The sequence below is a fragment of the Halyomorpha halys genome, unplaced genomic scaffold (genome assembly GCF_000696795.3).
Source record: "Halyomorpha halys isolate HHAL.00 unplaced genomic scaffold, Hhal_1.1 Scaffold878.1, whole genome shotgun sequence".
NCBI lineage: Eukaryota > Metazoa > Arthropoda > Insecta > Hemiptera > Pentatomidae > Halyomorpha > Halyomorpha halys.
Genome location: NW_027116610.1, coordinates 188,835 through 199,817, shown reverse-complemented (window position 1 = coordinate 199,817; position 10,983 = coordinate 188,835). Strand labels below are relative to the sequence as shown.

At 29.8% G+C, this 10,983-nt stretch overlaps 1 protein-coding gene and 1 long non-coding RNA gene across 3 annotated transcripts in view; one reads left to right on the top strand and one right to left on the bottom strand.

Annotated features, from left to right (window-relative positions):
* The window catches only part of LOC106686806 (cationic amino acid transporter 2), a 104,070-nt gene that overhangs the window by 61,480 nt on the left and 31,607 nt on the right, over positions 1–10,983 (top strand). The window lies entirely within an intron of this gene.
* LOC106686807 (uncharacterized) lies at positions 6,793–7,703 on the bottom strand. The gene is made up of 2 exons (XR_001344066.3): positions 7,019–7,703; positions 6,793–6,936 (listed from the first exon to the last, which is right to left on the bottom strand). It is a non-coding gene; the product is annotated as an uncharacterized lncRNA (long non-coding RNA).

Below are 10,983 nucleotides of genomic sequence, written 5' to 3'. Positions count from 1 at the left end.
TATATTAATTTTGACACTAAAAATAAACAAAATTGCCATTGTCAATATCTTTAAAAGGAAGCTAAACGCCACAGACGTGAATAATAACTATGATAGTGACTTTAGCTTGCTTTTTATTTCAAAATATTCTTTTACACCTAGGCAGTTTTTATATCTATACTCCATTTCAAAGCCCTCCTATTTTTATTAAAGCATTTTATGTTACTAATAACTAATATATAAAGCTTTTACCTTGTTTACAATCGGTAAGCACGTCATAATCATTGACATGTATGCGCATATATTAGAGGAAATTGTTTCGTTGCTGAGGACATGGTTTAAAATTTCCCAAGGCTTCTTTATCACTTAAGCTCATTAATATATAACAAATCATATTCCTCTTTAAAAACTTTGTACCTCAAAGTTTAAATGTACGTCCAACGCATTGATAATGTGGCTTAATATTATAAACTTCTTTCGATGAATAATGACAAACAAAACATTTAGAATTTGTAATCTGATACCGACCGGTTTTCGAGTGACTTTTTATAATAGAAAATTATGATATGAATTATACTGAAATATATTGGACAAATAACTAATTTTACTTACTACAGATATCATATCAAAAAGGTCTTATTTATAAAAAGGCTGCAGTTATAGGCATCTTTGTGCTTCCACGACATGATCACAGACGGCCTTATGAAATCCTGAGCTAATATATAACGATTATTTAATTTACTTATACACTCAACGACTTATTACAGAAATAGAAGTAAAGATATTTTTAATTTTTAAAAATAAATATTTAATTAGCTAGATATACCAGTCTCACTGAAATGGGTATTGTTCAGTTCAGAAAAATAAAAATACTCCAATCCAACTGAAGATTATTGGTATGTTATTTGATCATGTATTTGTCAATCTGGATTACAAGAAGAGGAATATTTTTTTTTGGATTAACAAGATACAAAGGGTACAATAGTCTCAAAGCATTAAAAAAAGTTATTCGCAACCTTTTTTGAAACGTTGTTTTTTAATGTCTCGAGACTACTGTGGCCTTTTTATCTTTTTTACGAACAATTATTTTATTTTTATGTTCTACCTTACTTTGTCTTATTGCAACACTGACTTCAAATGCAGTGGCTCTACACTAGTTTTTTTTTACACTATTACACTAGTGCCCACTTCCCTTAATATATTCTGTTGGAATCAACAATTTTTGTATGTTCAGAGTACTATTTATCTCTTAACCATTTTCTTGTTCCCTGTGTCTTGTGTCTTTCTCTTCACCTTCTTTTTAGGGCTATTCGATTAAGGTAGGCAGAGCTCACGGGTGTCATTACATCCATAAAGGGAATGCTTGAACTGAAGCATAATTAGAACTTTTCCTCTGTGGACACGTGTATGAGAACATTGTTAACATAAAATTTAATATTTTGATTTGGTTTAAGAGTATTCCAACTTGAATAGTCACCACCTTCTTCATTCATCGATAAGACGACTCTCATTTGCTGTGCATCCTGTGATTCACTTCAAATATCACCTTGCGTCAGGTTTAAACAGAAATGAAAAAACAATTATTTATCAAATACAGGATTTTCTTCCTTCTTTCTGTTCTTATCATAGCTATTGTGATTGATGGCATTTCCAACGATAAGGAAAGGAAGGACAAAACTGCACAATCTCACCAATGTTTCAAGTTAGCATTCTTTGACAAATATCTCTCAGTACACAAAGTGGTATTTGTTCTATTCTTGACAAATGAAATAATTCCTTGTTATTACATACTTAAAAGATCGGCTATATTTGCTTTCAAAATAGGAAGTAGAACGTAATATTGTAAGATCGCTATCAGAAGTACAAAAGTACTTTTGCAAGCGTTTTCTTAATTTATTTTACATTCGAAACTTGTGTCGTAATTGACTAAACAAACTTCATTTTTTGTGTCAACAAATGTTTGAAAAGTGGACAAAACATTGCGAAAATATTATTGGAATTTTCCACAAAAATGAAATATTAGTAAATGCCCAACCAGTCCACGTTTCCACAATGCTCATGGCATGATGATATGCCCATTAGATTGATGAATCATTATTCACAGATAGGATATATGTATCATTGGCATACTTAGTTTAGACAGTTAGGATTTTTTGGGAATAATCTTTCAGTGATTTGAGAACGGATATTGAGAACGTGTGCAGGTGGTAAAAATTCACGTACTTTGTGTTGCAGTCCAGTTTTATGGATTCTATCAAAACCCTATTTTTCATGGAGATGATTTCAACACATTTGGCGCTCCAATGCAGACGAAACTACTTGCGTCACATGATGCCATTGCTGTGTATTCAGAATCAAAACTGGTTATTATAAGAATTTAGGGTAGAGTACAGTTTTTTAAAAATGATTTTCTTCAGGAATCTGCCTTTGATGAATATAAGAGAGATTCGACGATTAGGGGTTACATTTTTTTTTAATATGTACATCTTCACTTTGACTATAGATAATTTCCATGGGTCAGGAAAATATATACCGCAATAGATGTAGGCGAGGAATAAAAAAAGTTTTTCGAAGGAATTTTTTTGTACCTAAGATGTAATTTGGACGTATCCATGAGTTTCGTGAGAAGATCCTTTCTGAATGACGTCGGATATTTATGAAAGATCAAATTCTTTAGGTGTGAGGGTCGTTTGGAGGGGAATATTTGATTCTACTTCAATAAATGTTTGATGGACCGGATTAAGAATGTCAGATTTTTAAAGAGGTGTTGATCGAATACCTTGAATTGTTTTCATTATAACTTGACCATGCTTAGGATTCAATAAGAATTATATTATTACAAAATTTGAACTTATATTATATTACCAGTCTTCATATGTTACTAAACCGGTATTGAGGCTTAATATTACTTAGATATAATTTCTGTCAGCTTATAATTCCAAATTTGATAATTCTAATATAGATATATTGAGGGGTATTTTTAGAAGTCTTAAAGAGAAACAGTATTAGGTATTAAATCAACGGCCTATATAAATTTTTATATTTTTTTTTCTCGTGGAATCACCACAAATATGTTTCTTTCATCAAGTTGATTATGATGGCATTCATCGAGTTCGTATTACAGATCTGGAGTTCTCATGTTGCATGAATGCTGATTATACGTTTGAATCACGTGACCTAGGATATAGTTTTCCGGCCTCCAGTCTCCATTTACATGTCGGCCCACTGATGATGTAACTTTAAAAATGATAATTATTAGTAGTTGATAACCATCATTATCTGAATGATTATATAGGAACTTCATTAACGTAAATAATTGGTTGTTATGTATTTTTTAGTGAATTCAATCTTGTATAACATCAAAGTGTGAACAGAATGTTAGGAATATGAAACTTTATTGTTCTCGATGTCAAAATCGTCTTTCGAATCATGTCTTCAGATAGATATACTCTCAGTAGAGTTTAATATTAATTAGAGTATTTCTTTGAAAATGCTCAAATAAAGATTCAGGTGGTTGGTTCATGGGAGTTCAGGAAAAGCGGTTCGGTTTTATATTTCAGTGCAAAGTAATCTAAAAATGATAACTTTGTGTTTTGCTAAACCAAATCGGAGTTTCATGAATATTATGAATGACATTGATAAATTTGAAAACGGAAATAGAACTGTTCTAAAAAAAGAAAAAAGGGAAAACTGTTACTTAATTTTTATATTTGTACAGAAATGTTTTTAATGTAAAAATCGATTAGATAATGAAGGGAGATTATGATTAATTAATAAACAGAATAAATAACAACGAGAACAAACAGTAATTATAGTTGTTAATACCTGAGAAACCTTTGTTATAACAAAAACTTTCAAGTTTAAAATTACAGAATAGGTTGATATGAAGGTCGTTTAGGTACGCGGAAGAAAGGCCGTTCTATTCCTCCTATTTCGGATCAGTTGTCATTTTTTCTTTTTCTTTTTTTTCCTTCTAAATGTTATCCCCATAGTTTCTGAGAAAATTATTACAAAAGCTTTTTACTATGCTACAGCATTTCGCTTTCCATTATAGTATGGTCGGTTCATTAGCTCTACTATCTATTTGATCATTGTTCATCATAATTACCATTACGTTCCTTGAATATTATTAAAAAATGTTCTCAAGACCTTGAAGAATATTTTTTTTTCAGTTAGTAAAACAGCAGCTGCTCAGATAAATACAACAATCAATGCTTGGGGAATACTGGTTTTAATTTTATTTCTAAAAATAAAAAATAAAAATAGACATATTTAGATATAAATAGCCATTCAAATATATACATTTTCTGCTCAACGACCACATTTCAGGTGCTTAAAATTACTTAAATAAGTCTGAAAAAGAGCTTCAAATAATCTATTTTAAATTCTGGTAAGCCTAGAAATAGCATTGACTCTCAATATGACCCAAATGCCAATTACATCTGATTTTTTTTTATTGACTTAAGCTAAAGAACCAGTTTGTGTTTTAATATAAGAATTTAAAAAAACAAAAACAAAAACAAATTATTGATATATATGTGCCAAATGCATATAAATTTCAGAGACAGACGACCCTCACCTGATTTTGCTAAGGATATCAACAGCAAAGGTTATGTATTTACTTCAGGGTCGCTTCATGTGACACTGTTGGGAAATATATGTAGGATCTTTAAAATATACGACGTCCCATGCTCACAATTATTTTGTTTGTGGACTAATATATTTTGATAATATATAATGATGATAATGAACTGATGCTACCCAAATGTGTTATATTACTACAAGTTATAACTTAAAGACTTATTATGGGACCAGTACTTTTCCTTTATCTTTAATCTTCAGATATTCAATGTTTGAAATAGAATATTCAATGTATTTGAAAAAAATAAAAAGAATGAAATTATATATTGTATATACTTCCATTATTTGGTAAAATAACATTAAGTATTTTATATGATCAGAAGAAAATATCGGCAAGCTCCTATCTTGGAGGAAGGTATCTATTACAAAATATCATGGAGGAAGCAAGTAGGAAAAGTGAAGCCAAAAGCCGGACAACGTGGCAGTGGAACAGCGTTAGAGCCAATCACTTGATTCCTCCTTTTTCAGTTTAGATCACAATAGCAGATATTCCATTAACCTCAAAGTGAACCTCGCCTCACTGTGCATGGCCTTTTTGGTTTTACTTTGAAGGAAAGTAGAGTTATGCCATCCCCTGCAAAATATGCCCTAATAAGATGCTTATGTTGGCCAGGGAAGTGGAGGAGGAGTAGGGGAAGAGTACGAGCCAATCACATGCTGTCTTCTGTTTCAGTTTGATTACAATGGCGGACATTGATATTAACCTCAACGTAAACCTAAGCTCCCGGGACGTGACTGGCTTCACTTTGGCTTAAAAGGGAGTTGAGTTATGCTCCCTGGCAAAATATGAGGAGAAGGTTCCCTGGTTGTTAGGGAGACTGCTACATTAAACAAGAATCTATTAATTTACAATAATAAGAATTGAGGTTATAGATGCAAAAAATAAAAAACTGTTTTATTTTGTATTTGAGATGTTCCTTACGTAGTATCTAAGACTTGAGTTACTTTGTGACAACTCTGGTTGTTGTCATTTTGTGGCTTAGGGACAGTTTGTAGGGGACCTAAGTAGAAGAGAAAGTACAAAACCCAGTCTACGGTACTATCTTTGGAATCAAGTACACACTTTTTTTTCACCATACATCCCGCGTTTCACTGAACTCAATGCTCTGAATGAGCATTTAAATCAATAATCTAACCAACAAAAACGAAAATTATGAAGAAAAGTATACATTATTTGTGCATAAATATACATTTGGGTTAACGATATATGTCTCCGTGTTAAACTATCTTAAAAAAATGAATAATAAAAACAATTTCCTAAATTAGACTAGTATTAGCAAAGATTCAGAGAATTCCATATTCCTGTTTATTTTTAAAGCATAGTCAGCAGGTTTCCACGTTGAACCTTATCAAAGAAACTATTTTTATTGAGTTCAAAATATGTCTGCTTGACAAGTTTGATATATAAATTTATACAAAAAGGAAATAATACTGCGCATGCGCAAAGGAATGTTCTGAGGTCGTTTCAAGAGGTTATGCCTTAAAAGTTGGTACACTCGTGTTTTGTGATAGTAGTTTTGTTAAATTCAAAATAGGTTACACGATGTAACCAAGCCACTTCCATGAAAGACGTGTAATGAAAGTACTAAATATTAATAATGGGTAGTACTTGAATAATTTCCATAATTTATAAGGAAGACATGTGCGACATATCACCTGTATATGTTTCATTTTACATGATAGAAGGTTCAGTGCCATTACCTATGCACTCAACTATCAGCACAGACCTAATGCGAGAAATACTGTCATGACTACAGCTATAATACAGTATTTACCATAGCAGTGGCTAAAACTGCTGCTGCAATATCTGATAACTGTATGAAAGTTTACTGACAAGATGTTTACATGTTTATGGATGTTTCTTCAGTGCCTTTATATATATATATATATACCATCACGCTAGACCAATACCAATTTATCAACTATACTACGACAGTTTATGTGTCAAATTTAGAAAAATATATAACATTATACTACTTAAATTAGCCTCTATATTAGAAAATAATTAGTTTCTTAATTCTAGCTTTACCCTGTGATCTTTCTTAATTTCATACAGTGTGAGTGAATTTTATCATTATGGACCACTGTGTCATAAAATAAAACCCATCACTGCAATCATGACAGTAATTGAATAAAGGTAGAATAAGGATACATGAATTTAATGATAAAAAATAATTTAAAACAGTTTATTAAACCTATGACCAAACTCTTTAAGTTTCTTTAAATAATTATGAATTGTGTCTTTCCACCTCACTTTTTCATCACACTATAAAGTAGGAAACCACCAGCGTATACTGTTACCCATAACTTGGCCCACTAAAAAAAAAAATAATAAAAATAAACTAGAAAACTAAGTTATAAAATTATTTTATTTGTATTGAAGAAATTGGATACTTACGTTGGACCTGCCCCTGATAGTGTAACTGTTGAAGTACTTCTGAAACCCTTGGAACTTGGGGTCATCGAATGGTTCCTCTCCAGCCATTTTTAAGACTTTCTAAATACTAACCAACGTCTTTCGGGGTATCACTGATACATTTCAAGCGCTCTTATCCGTTAAACGTTAACTTATATGCTAAATATTCGTTCTTGACTTAGATAAAAATATCAGGTTCAGCCTTGCGTGTTCTAGATAGTTTTTCAATTTACCTATTCAATGACGCAAGCTACTGGAGAGTACAATGGTGACTTGATTTTAAGTGAGTTGATTAGGTTCTTTGCGTATATAAAAATTTTAGAACGTAAAAAAATAAACTTAAGAAAATGAAAATGTATTATCGACTTACGACATGACAGCTGATCTATTTTTATTGATTTTTTTATCAAATATGTATGCGCTAATACATCGTCATTTGAAAATCGTAGTTCTCCATAATGAGAAAAATTGGACTTCATACTTTTATAATATATATCATATTGGAACTTCAGGAGTGATTTGTTGTTTTTTTAATTTTCCTTAAAGTTTTATTTTATTTAGTACACATTAATACTACCTCCTTACTTCATAGACCTTTTTGTCACTAAGTTTCCTACATTTCAGTAAGAATTATGAAGAATATAGGTTATTTTAAGATAGTAAAACATATGATGGGTCTACCTGTAAAAATAATCCCTACTTTCAATAAACAAAGTTTAAATTCAAAACATTTTTTCCTGGAAATGTTATTCAGTCACACAAATTGCATTTTCGAAATGAAAAAAAGTTTTAAAACGTTATTTAATTGAAATTAGAGGTTTTTCCAGTTTAATATAAAATTTGCTGCTAGTAGAAAATGTAAATTTTTCAGTTAAGCGCTACAAATGGAAGATGTCACAACCTTCAGTCAATAACATTCTTAAGAGGTAATATCGAGTTTTTAAAAACTTATAATAACTCGAAATATGAATCTATTGTATTTATTTATAATTTGTATTAAAATATTTATTTACTGTTTGCCAAATGTACTATGTCTGTGTTAGCTTTTGTATTGGTGAAGGGAATTAAATTAAAAAAATAGTAATGAGAAAAACGGGATTGAAAAATCCAAACTTGTAAAGTGAGTTTATCCTAAAACTAAATGTGTACAAAGTGTTACGAACATAACAGCAATTACAGATATCTGTTTTAAAAATGTTATGTTTGCATGTACGTGGAGCGAACTGGAGATTTACGGCAATCATATACATACAATAATATTTTGGTGAACATATTGTGAGTTTGAACATTTTGCAATTCATGAAATGTATTGTTATTATTGTGCTGACGTTTTAAAACCACAATTATCAAATTAATGAATTAGAAATATCTAGTATGCACTAGGTTTCTGCCACTTTCTCTAGGACAGGAAGAGCGGTTTATCCTCCTTAACTCTTTTTATCTGAATAGATTTGATTCTCAAGAGGCAGAGAAAGAAAAAAAAATGTAATTCATCAATTACTAAATAAAATTTTCAATTAACCTTTTATATGTTCTAACTTGTATTAAGACGATCATCGTGAAACGAAATAGTCATTCTTCAAAAAGTAGTTTGTGGACTTTGTCATAATCGGTGACACCATAAAACCCGGACTTACAACAATATGGACATCGCCAATAATTCCATATAGATAGCAAGATATTCAATGTAATATTGCTTTCTGACAAACAAATTAAATACTTATCTTATTCGGTAAATAAAATTCCAACTCAATCTTCAATTTTAAACAGCTCTTCGAGCAGTCACTTATCTTTGAGTCAATATTAAAAAAAATTAAATCTGTGTCCTCTTAATATCAATTTGACATTCCTAACAATCATCTTTACGATTACGAAAAAAATCTGTTGATTATCTACGTTTTCAGATGACAAATTAGTAATTTTATCTTATTGTAAGGGCTCGGTAAGTGTAAATAAAATTAGGCTGTTATATTTATTTTTTATTTTAATCGACGTTTCGACCCACATTGTTAATAATATTAAATTTACTTCTATTTAGTCCTATTAGTTTTCAAAATTAAACTATAAAAAAGAAATAAATAATCTGGATTATCTCTCTAGGAAGTCTGATGAGTCAATTCTTTTAAACATTTTTTGAGGTTAATAACTTCCATCATTTGAAATAAATTATTATTTATTCATTTATGACATTGTACAACGTTTCGGGACCACTGTCCCATATTCATGCACTATAATGAAGTGAATACAATATAAATAAGTGAAGATGCACAAATGGATGACATGATTTCCCATATGAAATCATGAGGTGATTTTTATTGTATAAAATAAAATATATAAGGATGAAGGTTGGTGTTATATAGGTTTTATTATTGTTATAGGTTTTTATAGTGCATGATCATGGGACAGTGGTCCTGAAACCTTGTACAATGTCATGAATGAATAAATAATAATTTATTTCAAATGATGGAAGTTATTAACCTCAAAAAAAATTTTAAAATAAATAAATAATGAAAATGAAGAAGAAGTAAGAAATATATGGAATTAAATGAACTTTGGAGTAGATTATATCGCCATCGCCATCATAATTTTGCTTAATCCCTTGATACCAAAAAGCATCTTAAGACCATCTTATACCCTAACACAAATTTATAAGTAGTACAAATAATATTTGTAGTTATTATTAAAAAAAAAATACAAATTCTGCATCATTTTCATATCACCTGTTTTGATCGAATTACCGCCTATAATAATATTCTGCTTACGATTACAAATTTTGCAAAGTAGCATCAAAAGTATCGGTATATTGTTATAGGTGATAGTATCAAAAGTTTTATAATCCCTACAATATAGTTTTGTCCTTTTTTAAGTAGTCTCATACAAAACCGTGTGCCATTAACGGGGTCTGAAACTTGAAGGGATGATGGTAGCCGATCTTAAATGTAACAGAAAAGATCATTATAACTGCGATCAATTTTCATAAGGGAAGTAGTAAATTTAAATTTTGAAGATTGTCACGTTTTTTATAGAATTTGTTTAATATAGTAGAATGTTCAAGTTATAAAATTGCAGGAGCAAAATAAACGAGGAAAAATTATGTTCATAAAAAATATATGATGAATTTGTCTACATTAAAACCGTTAGGAGAAAGCTTTAAGCGACTGAATGGAGGGATTTACTGTTGTTTTCTTTTTTTTTGTAAAATCATCAAAATATTTTTTTATCAGCCCCCTACAAGACTACAGACTCTACTCCCAAAACATTTCGTGTAATAATGGTTTGAAAAAAAAAACTTAGTTTAATAAGCTTTAAGTCCATGTTAATTATGTAATAGAAGAATCTGAGATTTATCTCTAATTTTGTTCAAAAATAATTGTGAAGACGAATCTCCTGAATGAATTTCACAACACACAATTGTTATAAATAATGTATAAAATCAAATCTTTAATATAACCAATCAAATTCTCTTAAAAAAATTTTTAATTTACAAATTGACCTAAAATATTTAATAATGCTGCTAATGATATAACATTGCTAGATAGTTTTTTTCTTTATTCCATTTAGTGGATGACTTTCATAATAATGTAAGTATTTTTCATAAAAACTTTTCTTTTTTTTTTGTGTGTTACAGCTTTGAGGTATTTTATTTACACCCAGTTCAACTTTACGACTGTTTTGTCTATAAATTTAACATCTCAAAATAATCTTGTAATTAATTTTTTTCTCCTTTAACATAAAAAAATCTATGTGATGTAAATTCCCACTCAGAAGTTCGTTTAACATATGGATATTATATCATATGTATAAAAATTAATTAATGTATAACCAAGCAAAAATAAATATCTGAATTCAATATGTGAACTGGTTTATTATTTCAAATATATAACATTGGATTGATTTTAATTTATATTTATGTAATATTAGCATAGAGTATACGTTGTCACGGAAAT